This window comes from Astatotilapia calliptera, chromosome 19 (assembly GCF_964374335.1).
Source record: "Astatotilapia calliptera chromosome 19, fAstCal68.1, whole genome shotgun sequence".
NCBI lineage: Eukaryota > Metazoa > Chordata > Actinopteri > Cichliformes > Cichlidae > Astatotilapia > Astatotilapia calliptera.
The window spans coordinates 3,202,743-3,215,398 of record NC_137440.1 but is presented as its reverse complement, the minus strand read 5'-3'; positions in this window follow the sequence as shown (position 1 = coordinate 3,215,398).

Sequence of the window (12,656 nt, the reverse complement as noted above, 5' to 3'; positions counted from 1 at the left end):
TTCGCCAAGGCAGTGCGTTTCTCACTGTAACATGCATTTGAATGGGGAACTTGACCGAAACAAAGTAGTTTTCATTATGTGAATAACTTGGAAATCTTAGCTCAAACAGCTGCAAAACCTGTTTTCCCAGCACGGGGATATTGAGTTCTATAAGATAAAGCCATAAACATGTTTGTCTGAGTCTTCTATCAAAAGTTACAGCGATTTATATGAAGTTGTTCAAAAACACTTTCTTTCGCCAACACAATGCGTTTCTCACTGTTACATGCATTTGAATGGGAAACTCGCCCGAGACAAAGTATAGGTTTTCATTATGTGAATAATTTTAAAATCTTAGCTCAAACGGCTGCAAAGACCTGTTTGCCCAGCACGGGGACCTTGAGTTCTATAAGATAAAGCCATAAACATGTGTTTCCGAGTCTTCTATCAAAAGTTACAGCTATTTATATGAAGTTGTACAAAAACGCTTTCTTTCGCCAAGACAGTGTGTTTCTCACTGTTACATGCATTTGAATGGGAAACTCGCCCGAGACAAAGTATAGGTTTTCATTATGTGAATAATTTTAAAATCTTAGCTCAAACGGCTGCAAAGACCTGTTTGCCCAGCACGAGGATATTGAGTTCTATAAGATAAAGCCATAAACATGTGTGTCTGAGTCTTCTATCAAAAGTTACAGCGATTTATATGAAGTTGTTCAAAAACGCTTTCTTTCGCCAAGACAATGCGTTTCTCACTGTTACGTGCATTTGAATGGGAAACTCGCCCGAGACAAAGTATAGGTTTTCATTATGTGAATAATTTTAAAATCTTAGCTCAAACGGCTGCAAAACCTGTTTGCCCAGCACGGGGATATTGAGTTCTATAAGATAAAGCCATAAACATGTTTGTCTGAGTCTTCTATCAAAAGTTACAGCGATTTATATGAAGTTGTTCAAAAACGCTTTATTTCGCCAAGACAGTGTGTTTCTCACTGTTACATGCATTTGAATGGGAAACTCGCCCGAGACAAAGTATAGGTTTTCATTATGTGAATAATTTTAAAATCTTAGCTCAAACGGCTGCAAAGACCTGTTTGCCCAGCACGGGGATATTGAGTTCTATAAGATAAAGCCATAAACATGTGTATCCGAGTCTTCTATCAAAAGTTACAGCTATTTATATGAAGTTGTACAAAAACGCTTTATTTCGCCAAGACAGTGCGTTTCTCACTGTAACATGCATTTGAATGGGAACTCGACCGAAACAAAGTATAGGTTTTCATTATGTGAATAATTTTAAAATCTTAGCTCAAACGGCTGCAAAACCTGTTTGCCCAGCACGGGGATATTGAATTCTATAAGATGGATATGTATTTCTGAGTCTTCTATCAAAAGTTACAGGTATTTATATGAAGTTGTGCAAAAACGCTTTATTTCGCCAAGACAGTGCGTTTCTGACGATTGCATGTATTTGAATGGGGAACTCGCACGAAACAAAGTATAGGTTTTCATTATGTGAATAATTTTAAAATCTTAGCTCAAACAGCTGCAAAATCTGTTTGCTCTGCACGGGGATATTGAGTTCTATAAGATAAAGCCATAAACATGTTTGTCTGAGTCTTCTATCAAAAGTTACAGCGATTTATATGAAGTTGTTCAAAAACGCTTTATTTCGCCAAGACAGTGTGTTTCTCACTGTTACATGCATTTGAATGGGAAACTCGCCCGAGACAAAGTATAGGTTTTCATTATGTGAATAATTTTAAAATCTTAGCTCAAACGGCTGCAATGACCTGTTTGCCCAGCACGGGGATATTGAGTTCTATAAGATAAAGCCATAAACATGTGTATCCGAGTCTTCTATCAAAAGTTACAGCTATTTATATGAAGTTGTACAAAAACGCTTTATTTCGCCAAGACAGTGCGTTTCTCACTGTAACATGCATTTGAATGGGAACTCGCCTGAGACAAAGTATAGGTTTTCATTATGTGAATAATTTTAAAATCTTAGCTCAAACGGCTGCAAAACCTGTTTGCCCAGCACGGGGATATTGAATTCTATAAGATGGATATGTATTTCTGAGTCTTCTATCAAAAGTTACAGGTATTTATATGAAGTTGTGCAAAAACGCTTTATTTCGCCAAGACAGTGCGTTTCTGACGATTGCATGTATTTGAATGGGGAACTCGCACGAAACAAAGTATAGGTTTTCATTATGTGAATAATTTTAAAATCTTAGCTCAAACAGCTGCAAAATCTGTTTGCTCTGCACGGGGATATTGAATTCTATCAGGCAAAGCCATAAATTTGTATTTCTGAGTCTTCTATCAAAAGTTACAGCTGTCTTTATGAAGAACATTAAAAACGCTTTATTTCACCACGTTAGTGCGTTTCTCGCTATTACATGCATTTGAATGGAGTTCTCGCTCGACACAAAGTACTTTTCATTTTGTGAATAACTTGAAAATTTTTGCTCAAACGGCTGCAAAACCTGTTGGCCCAGAACGGGTATATTGAATTCTATAAGATGGATATGTATATCTGAATCTTCTATCAAAAGTTACAGGTATTTATATGAAGTTGTACAAAAACGCTTTATTTCGCCAAGACAGTGCGTTTCTGACGATTACATGCATTTGAATGGGGATAGCTCCCGAAACAAAGTATAGGTTTTCATTATGTGAATAACTTGAAAATCTTAGCTCAAACAGCTGCAAAACCTGTTTGCCCAGCACGGGGATATTGAATTATATAAGATAAAGCCATGAATATGTATTTCTGAGTCTTCTTTCAACAGTTACAGCTGTCTTTATGAAGACCATGAAAAACGCTTTATTTCACCACGTTAGTGCGTTTCTCGCTATTACATGCATTTGAATGGGGAAATCGCCCGACACAAAGTATAGGTTTTCATTATGTGAATAACTTGAAAATCTTAGCTCAAACGGCTGCAAAACCTTTTTGCCCCAGCACGGGGATATTGAATTCTATAAGATAAAGCCATGAATACGTATATCTGAGTCGTCTATCAAAAGTTAGCCCTATTTATATGAAGTTGTACAAAAACGCTTTCTTTCGTCAAGACAGTGCATTTCTGACGATTACATGCATTTGAATGGCGTTCTCGCCCGACACAAAGTAGTTTTCATTTTGTGAATAATTTTAAAATCTTAGCTCAAACAGCTGCAAAACCTGTTTGCCCAGCACGGGGATATTGAATTCTATAAGATAAAGCCATGAACATGTGTCTTAGTCGTCTATCAATAGTTACAGCTATTTATATGAAGTTGTAGAAAAACGCTTTATTTCCCCCCATTCATTGCGTTTCTGACGATTACATGCATTTAAATGTGGAACTCGCACGAAACAAAGTATAGGTTTTCATTATGTGAGTAATTTTAAAATCTTAGCTCACACAGCTGCAAAACCTGTTTGCCCAGGACGGGGATATTGAATTCTATAAGATAAAGCCATGGATACGTATAGCTGAGTCTTCTATCAAAAGTTACAGCTCTCTTTATTAAGACTATGAAAAACGCTTTAATTCACCACGTTAGTTCGTTTCTCACTGTTACATGCATTTGAATGGGGAACTCGACCGATACAAAGTATAGGTTTTCATTATGTGAATAACTTGAAAATCTTAGCTCAAACAGCTGCAAAACCTGTTTGCCCAGCACGGGGAAATAGAATTCTATAAGATGAAGCCATAGACATGTGTATCCGAGTCTTCTATCAAAAGTTACAGCTATTTATATGAAGTTGTAGAAAAACGCTTTATTTCGCCAAGACAGTGTGTTTCTCACTGTTACATGCATTTGAATGGGAAACTCGCCCGAAACAAAGTATAGGTTTTCATTATGTGAATAACTTTAACATCTTAGCTCACACAGCTGCAAAACCTGTTTGCCCAGCACGGGGATATTGAGTTCTATAAGATAAAGCCATAAACATGTTTGTCTGAGTCTTCTATCAAAAGTTACAGCGATTTATATGAAGTTGTACGAAAACGCTTTATTTCGCCAAGACAATGCGTTTCTCACTGTTACATGCATTTGAATGGGAAACTCGCCTGAGACAAAGTATAGGTTTTCATTATGTGAATAATTTTAAAATCTTAGCTCAATCGGCTGCAAAGACCTGTTTGCCCAGCACGGGGATATTGAATTCTATAAGATAAAGCCATGGATACCAGCTGAGTCTTCTATCAAAAGTTACAGCTGTCTTTATGAAGACCATGAAAACGCTTTATTTCACCACGTTAGTGCGTTTCTCGCTATTACATGCATTTGAATGGAGTTCTCGCCCGACACAAAGTATAGGTTTTCATTATGTGAATAACTTGAAAATCTTAGCTCAAACAGCTGCAAAACCTGTTTGCCCAGCACGGGGATATTGAAGTCTGCAAGATAAAGCCATAAATATGTGAGTCTGAATCTTCTATCAAAAGTTACAGCTGTTTATATGAAGTTGTACAAAAACGCTTTATTTCGCCAAGACAGTGCGTTTCTGATGATTACATGCATTTGAATGGGGAACTCGCACGAAACAAAGTATAGGTTTTCATTATGTGAATGACTTGAAAATCTTAGCTCAAACAGCTGCAAAACCTGTTTTCCCAGCACGGTGATATTGAATTCTATAAGATAAAGCCATGAATACGTATATCTGGAACTTCTATCAAAAGTTACACCTATTTATATGAAGTTGTAGAAAAACTCTTTCTTTCGTTAAGACAGTGTGTTTCTTGCGCTTCCTGTTACATGCGCCGATATCATGCACATTTTACCAGGGCCAGTATTGTTAGATGAGGCCATCCTGTGCTTATACCTGAGACCATCCACATTTCACCAGGCCCTGTGTTTCAGGTCTAGGCCAACTACATTTCACCAGGCCTGAGCTACTCATTGATGCCATGCACATTACACAAGGGCCTGTGGTTTTGGCCGTTACCATTCACATTTTTACCAGAGCCTGTTCCACTGGCTGATGCAATCCACATTGCACCAGGGACTTTGCTGTGCCAATAACATCCACATTTCACCAGTGCTTGTGTTGATGGCTGATGCGATCCACAATACATAAGGGCCTGTGCTACTGGCTGAGGACATTCACATTACACCAGGGCCTTTGGTGCTGGCCAATACCATCCATATTTCATCAGGGCGACTGTTGTTGGCTGAGGCCATCCACATTACATCACGGCCTGTGATTCCAGCTTCTACCATCCACATTACACCAGGGAAAGTGCTTCCTGTGATGCCATCTTCACCCCACCAGGGCCTCTGCTGCTCATTGATGTCACCCAGATTACACCAGGGCCTTTGGTGCTGACCGATATCATGCACATTTCAACAGGGCCAGTGGTGTTGGCTAAGGCCATTCACATTATACCAGGGTGTGTGGTGCTGACCAATACCATCCATACTTCACCAGGGACACTGTTGTTAGATGAGGCCATCCACATTACAACAGCTTCATGCTAAACTTCCTCAGCCTCCTCATGAAGTAAAGCCGCTGGCGAGCTTTCCTGATAGCAGTGTCTGTGTGAAAGGTCCAGGAGAAGTCCTCAGTGATGTTGACTCCAAGGAACTTGAAGTTGCTGACCCTTTTGACCTTGACACCGTTGATGTGGATGGACTGGCGTTCTCTGACTAGTCGTTTCCGGTAGTCCACTATCATCTCTCTAGATTTGCTAATGTTGAGAGTCAGGTTATTTTCCAGGAACCACTCGTACAGCGCCATCACCTCCTCTCTATAGGCCGTCTCATCGTTGTCTGTGATGAGGCCTACGGTGGTTGTGTCATCCGCAAACTTGATGATGATGTTGGACTCTTGTTTAGCAACACAGTCGTGTGTGAACAGGGAATATAGGAGGGGGCTAAGCACACAACCCTGTGGCGTACCTGTGTTTGGGATGAGTGATGAGGAGGTGTGCTTACCAACTCTCACCACCTGGGGCCTGTTTGTGAGGAAGTTTAGAATCCATCTGCAGATCGGTGTTCCCAGCCCAAGGTTGACGAGCTTCGTGGCAAGTTTTGAGGGGATGATGGTGTTAAATGCCGAGCAGTAGTCGATGAAGAGCATCCTTGCATATGTATTCCCTTTCTCCAGGTGAGTGAGGGTGGTGTGCGTTGCCAGGGCGATGGCATCCTCTGTGGCTCTGTTTGTCCGATCGGCAAACTGAAGAGGGTCCAGTGTGTCAGGGAGGGAGGAGCAGATATGACCTTTGACCAGCCGCTCCAGGCACTTCATGATGACGGATGTCAGTGCAACAGGAAGGTAGTCATTCAGACAGGAGACCACTGACTTTTTGGGAACGGGAATGATGGTGGATGCTTTGAGGGACGTGGGGGACTGCCTCAGGGAGAGGTTGAAGATGTTGGTGAACACCTCTGCCAGCTCGTCTGCACACACTCTGAGTAGCCGGCCTGGGATGCCGTCTGGTCCTGGAGCTTTGTGAGGATTTACCTTTTTAAAGGTCCATCTCACAGCTTCTGTTTTCAGAGTTAGAGTTGCAGCCTCACTGTCCTCCTGAGGGTAGAGGATCTGCTCTCTGTTGTCTGCGTCAAAACGAGCATAGAAGTTTTTAAGCTCGTCTGCAAGAGATGCAGTGGGCTGAACACTGACTGTGTTGACCTTCTTGTAGTCAGTGATGCAGTGCAGTCCATTCCACAGTCGCCTGGAGTCAAAGCTGTGGTAGCTGGACTCCATTTTGTCCCTGTAGTCCTTTCTGGCCTTTTTTATGGACTTTCGGAGGTCGTACCTGGCTGCTTTATATGCATCAGCAGCCCCGGAGTTAAAGGCAGAGGTCCGCACTTTTAGCTTGGCATGAACGTCTTTATTTACCCAGGGTTTCTGATTTGGATATATGCGGACAGTGGTTTTTGTGATGGTATCATCCATGCACTTTCCAATATATCCAATGACAGATTCTGTGAGTTCATTGATGTTGCCATCAGCTGCATCCACAAATATCTGCCAGTCAGTTGTGTCAAAGCAGTCCTGCAGGACCTCCTCAGCCTCACTGTCCCATTTGTAAATAACCCTGGAAGCTGGTTTTTCCTGTTTCAGTCTTTGTCTGTATGCAGGCAGCAGAAGTATGGAACAATGGTCTGCCTTACCAAAAGCTGGGCGGGGGAGGGGTGTTTGTATGACTCTTTGAATGGAGTGTAACAGGCCGAGAACATTCACATTACACAAGGGCCTGTGGTGCTGGACAATACCATCCGCATTTCACCAGGGCCAGTGTTGTTGGATGAGGCCATCCACATTACACCACTGCCAGTGCTTCCTGTGAGGCCATCATCAGCAAACCACGGCCTGTGCTACTGTACTTGTTGATACCATCCACATTTCACCAGGGCTTGTGTTGCTGGCTGATGCAATCCACAATACACAAGGGCCTCTGCTACTGGCTTAGAACATTCACATTACACCAGGGCCTTTGGTGCTGGCCAATACCATCCACATTTCATCAGGGCAACTGTTGTCGGATGAGGCCATCCGCATTACACCACTGCCAGTGTTGTTGGCTTAGGCCATCCACATTACACCACTGCCAGTGCTTCCTGTGAGGCCATCATAACCACACCAGGGCTTGTGTTGCTTTCTGATGCGATCCACAATATACAAGGTTTATGTACTACTGGCTGAGGACATTCACATTACACCAGGGCCTGTGATGCTGGCCAGTGCCATCCACATTTCACCAGGGCCACTGTTTTTGGCTGAGGCCATACACATTACACCAGGGACAATGCTTCCTGTGAGGCCGTCATCACCACACAAGAGCCTGTGGTGCTGGATGAGGCCATCCACATTTCACCAGGGCTTGTGTTGCTTTCGTTTTTTTTTTTGGGTTTTTTTGTTTTTTTGTGTCCCGTTTGGATCTTTAGCCATCAGAATTGTTTTCTTAAGGCCAAGAAAGATGCCAAGCGGATTTATTTTACCAAGTGGATCATCATGCCCTTGCCATATTGGTCCATTTGATTGACCTTTATTAGAACTATGAATTTATTTTATTTTCAGTTGCTACAAACGGGACAGACATGACTGGGGGATAGGACAGGGAGAAAGAATGAAAGAAAGAGAGGGAGAGAAAGAAAACCAAAGGGGAGAAGAGACGGTGAGAAGGGGGGGAAGAAAGAAAAAAAAAAAACAAACAAAAAAAAACAAAACACCTGGGTCACCTGTATGGAGAAAAAAAACAGAAGAGAAAGCAAACAACAAAGAGCAAGTTATTAATAAACTAGCTAGCAGTAGATATCAGTAGATACTAAATAATAACGATATTGTGCAGCACGCAAGATAGACAGCGCACAATGTGCTTTGAGGCAGCAGCCAAGAAAGCTGTAGTCCGCGTCCTTGAATACCCGTGTGTACACCTGTGTGCATACCTGTGTGGATCAGCATGCTTGCATTCCAAAGGTTTCTCCATGTAACGATCTGCTAGGGAGTGTGGGGAGACACAGCCCCGTCCTTCAGGGTATGAAGGAGATCAAAACTCCAGACATCCAGAGGCCCCGAGAACACAAGAGACCAAGGAAGACCTCCCTTGCCACTGGAGGGGGGAACTGCACCCAGACCCAGGTGGTGTTACCCTTTTCCCTGCGGTGGGGAGAGGCAGACCGCCCCGACTCCGCAGCAGCAGGGAGGCCCCACACTCCAGACCGCAGTTGGACGGCCAACTCCTCCTAGCCCCCCCGCTCCAGCAGGCCGCAGAGAACGGGGGTGAGAGAAGACTCCAAACCTCCCTCCACCCGCTCATTGTAGTGTTGATGCATGTGTGTTCTAAGGTGCAATTAAAACCCAGGAGGGCATGGAGCTACCTGCCAGAGAGCAGCAGGTAAGCGCATAGTCCCTCCTGCTAGCCCTCAATGTCTACGTGTATTCAAAATTGAGAGGTGGACGCCAGGGGTGAGGTGTACACCCTGATGGTAATTTGGACTCCGTGTATCGTGCCCACCCCCAAGATCCTATATGTATGTGTAATGAGAGTGTGAGTAATGTGAATGTCTAAGTTGTGGGATAAAATTGAGGCAGAGGCAGCCAGAAAGGGAAAGAGGGGGGGGGGGGGGTAGCCTCCAATGCACCCTGGTGACATACCCCTACTCCAAGGCCCTGCATGTGTGGGTGGTTGTGGTGGAGCGGGAAGAGGGAGGCAGCTGGAGATGGGGAGGGAAGGAAGGGAGGGGCAGGTGACCCCTCCCTGGGGCCAGCTCCCCCGCTGACCCCAGTAGGCACTCCCATACTCCGCGACCCACTAGGGAAAGGGGGCCCAGGCCAATCCAGACCGGGGCCCAGCGCAGCAGCGCCCCCCGGCCCCACAGAGCCTGGGACAGTCCACCCAACCCCACCACAGAGAAAACTGCACCCACCCCACCATCCACTCATCTTCCAGACAACATGAGACAATAGACGCCCAGGCTGAGATCTTCCTCCTCCTCTCCTGTATCTCCCCTTCCTGCAGAGAGTTCCTGAGGAGAGGAAAGCTCCTGAAAGATGTGACAATCTCCCCCACCAGTTGAAGAGCCCCCCAGGTGGCTCGACGCATGGGCCCCCATGCACCCACCCGCCCACAACCCCGGCAACACACAAACCAGGAACCAAGGCCCCGAGGCCCGGCCAGGGCCCCAGCCCAGAGACGGAGCGCCCCCAGAACCTCACGCCCAGAACCTCACGCTTGTGTTGCTTTCTGATGCGATCCACAATATACAAGGTTTCTGTACTACTGGCTGAGGACATTCACATTACACCAGGGTGTGTGGTGCTGGCCAATACCATCCACATTTCACCAGGGCTACTTTTGTTGGATGAGGCCATCCACATTACACCAGAGACAGTGCTTCCTGTGAGGCCATCTTCACCCCACCAGGGCTTCTGCTGCTCGTTGATGCCATCCACAATACACCTGGGCCTTTGGTGCTGACAGATTTCATGCACATTTCACCAGGGCCAGTAGTGTTGGCTATGGCCATTCACATTACACCAGTGTGTGTGGTGCTGACCAATACCATCCATACTTCACCAGGGACAGTGTTGTTAGATGAGGCGATCCACATTACAACAGGGCCTGTGCTACTGGCTGAGGCCATCCACATTACACCAGGGCCAGTGGTGCTGGACAATACCATCCACATTACACCAGGGCCTGCGTTGCTGGATCATACCATCCACATTACACCAGGGCCTGTGCTACTTGCTTAGGCCAACTACATTTCACCAGGGCCTGTGCTTCTGGCTGATGTCATCCACATTACATCAGGGCCACTGCTTCCTGTGAGGCCATCTTCACCACACCAGGGCCTGTACTGCTTTCTGAGGCCATGTATATTTGACCAGAACCTGCGTTACTAGCTGATGTCATCTACATTACACCTGGGCCTGTGGTGCTGACCGATATCATGCGCATTTCATCAGGGCTTGTGTTAATGGCTGATGCGATCCACAATACACAAGGGTCTGTGCTACTGGCTTAGGACATTCACATTACACCAGGGCCTTTGGTGCTGGCCAATACCATCCACATTTCATCAGGGCGACTGTTGTCGAATGAGGCCATCCGCATTACAACAGGGACAGTGCTTCCTGTGAAGCCATCATCACCACACCAGGGCCTGTGGTGCTGGCTGATGCGATCTACAATACACCAGGGCCCTGTGATGCTTGCCGATACCAAACACATTTCACAAGGGCCAGTGCTCCCTGTGAGGCCGTCTTCACCACACCGGGGCCTGTGCTTTCTGTCTGAGACCATCTTCACCAGACCAGGGTCTGTGCTACTGCCTGATGCCATCATCACCACACCAGGGCCTGTGGTGCTAGCTGAGGCCATCCACATTACACCAGGGCCTTGTGATGCTTGCCGATACCAAACACATTTCACAAGGGCCAGTGCTCCCTGTGAGGCCGTCTTTCTGTCTGAGACCATCTTCACCAGACCAGGGTCTGTGCTACTGCCTGATGCCATCAACAATACACCAGGGCCAGTGCTCCCTGTGAGGCCATCTTCACCACACCAGGGCCTGTACTGCTTTCTGAGGCCATGTACTATTTAACCAGAACGTGCTTTTCTGGCTGATGCCATCCAATTTACACAAGGGCATGTGTTGCTGGCTTAGACCAACTAATTTTCAACAGGGCCTGTGCTACTCATTGATGCCATGCACATTAAACCAGGGCCGTTGGTTTTGGCCGTTATCATCCACATTTTTACCAGATTCTGTGCTACTTGCTGATTCAATCCACATTGTTGCAGGGCCAGTGCTCACTGTGAGGCCATCTTCACCACACCAGAGCCTGTGCTGCTGGCCAATGCCATCCACATTTCACCAGGGCCAGTGTTGTTGGCTAAGGCCATCCATATTACACCAGGGCCTGTGCTACTCGTTGATACCATCCAAATTTCACCAGGGCTTATATTGCAGGCTTATGCGATCCACATTACACCACGGCCTTTGGTGCTGGCCAATACCATCCACATTTCACCAGGGCCAATTATGTTGGCTGAGGCGATACACATTACGCCAGGGCCTGTGAAGCCGGATCTACAATCCACATTACACCAGGGACAGTGCTTCCTTTGACGCCATCTTCACCCCACCAGGACCTCAGCTGCTCGTTGATGCCATCCACATTACACCAGGGCCTGCGGTGCTTGCTCATGCCATCCACATTACACCAGGGCCTGTGCTACTGGCTGAGGCCAATTACATTTCACAAGGGCATGTGATACTGGCTGATGCCATCCACATTACACCAGGGCCAGTGATGTTGGCTAAGGCTATTCACATTACACCAGGGCCAGTGGTGTTGGCTAAGTCCATTCACATTACACCAGGGCGTGTGGTGCTGACCAATACCATCCATATTTCACAAGGGACAGTGTTGTTAGATGAGGCCATCCACATTACAACATGACCTGTGCTACTGGCTGAGGACATTTACATTTCACCAGGGCCTTAGCTACTTGTTGATACCATCCACATTTCACCAGGGCTTATGTTTTGATGGCTGCTGCGATCCACAATACACAATGGCCTGTGCTACTGGCTAAGGCCATTCACATTACACCAGGGCCTGTGGTGCTGACCAATACCACCGATATTTCAAAAGGGACAGTGTAGCTCGATCAGGCCATCCACATTGCACCAGGGCCAATGCTCCCTGTGAGGCCACCTTCACATTACACCAGGGCCTGCGTTAATGGGGCATACCATCCACATCACACCAGGGCCTGTGTACTGGCTTAGGCCAACTACATTTCACCAGGGCCTGTGCTACTCGTTGATGCCATCCACATTATACAAGGGCATGTGGTGCTGTCAGAAACCATCCACAATACACAAGGGCTTGTGATACTGGCTGATGCCACCACATTTCACCAGGGCCAGTGGTGTTGGCTTAGGCCATTCACATTACACCAGGGTGTGTGGTGCTGACCATTACCATCGATGTTTCAACAGGGACAGTTTTGTTAGATCAGGCCATTGTTACTGATTCAAATATTGGGGATGGATACAAGAGGAAAAACCACAATAACAACACTGGTCCGGACGGGTTGAGTCAAACGATGATTTTAATGATCACACGCGTGGGAGATGGACACCGTACGCAGACAGCATCAGATCTCAAAATGGTGGAGCATTGATCAAACTCTTATAGCATCTAGTGG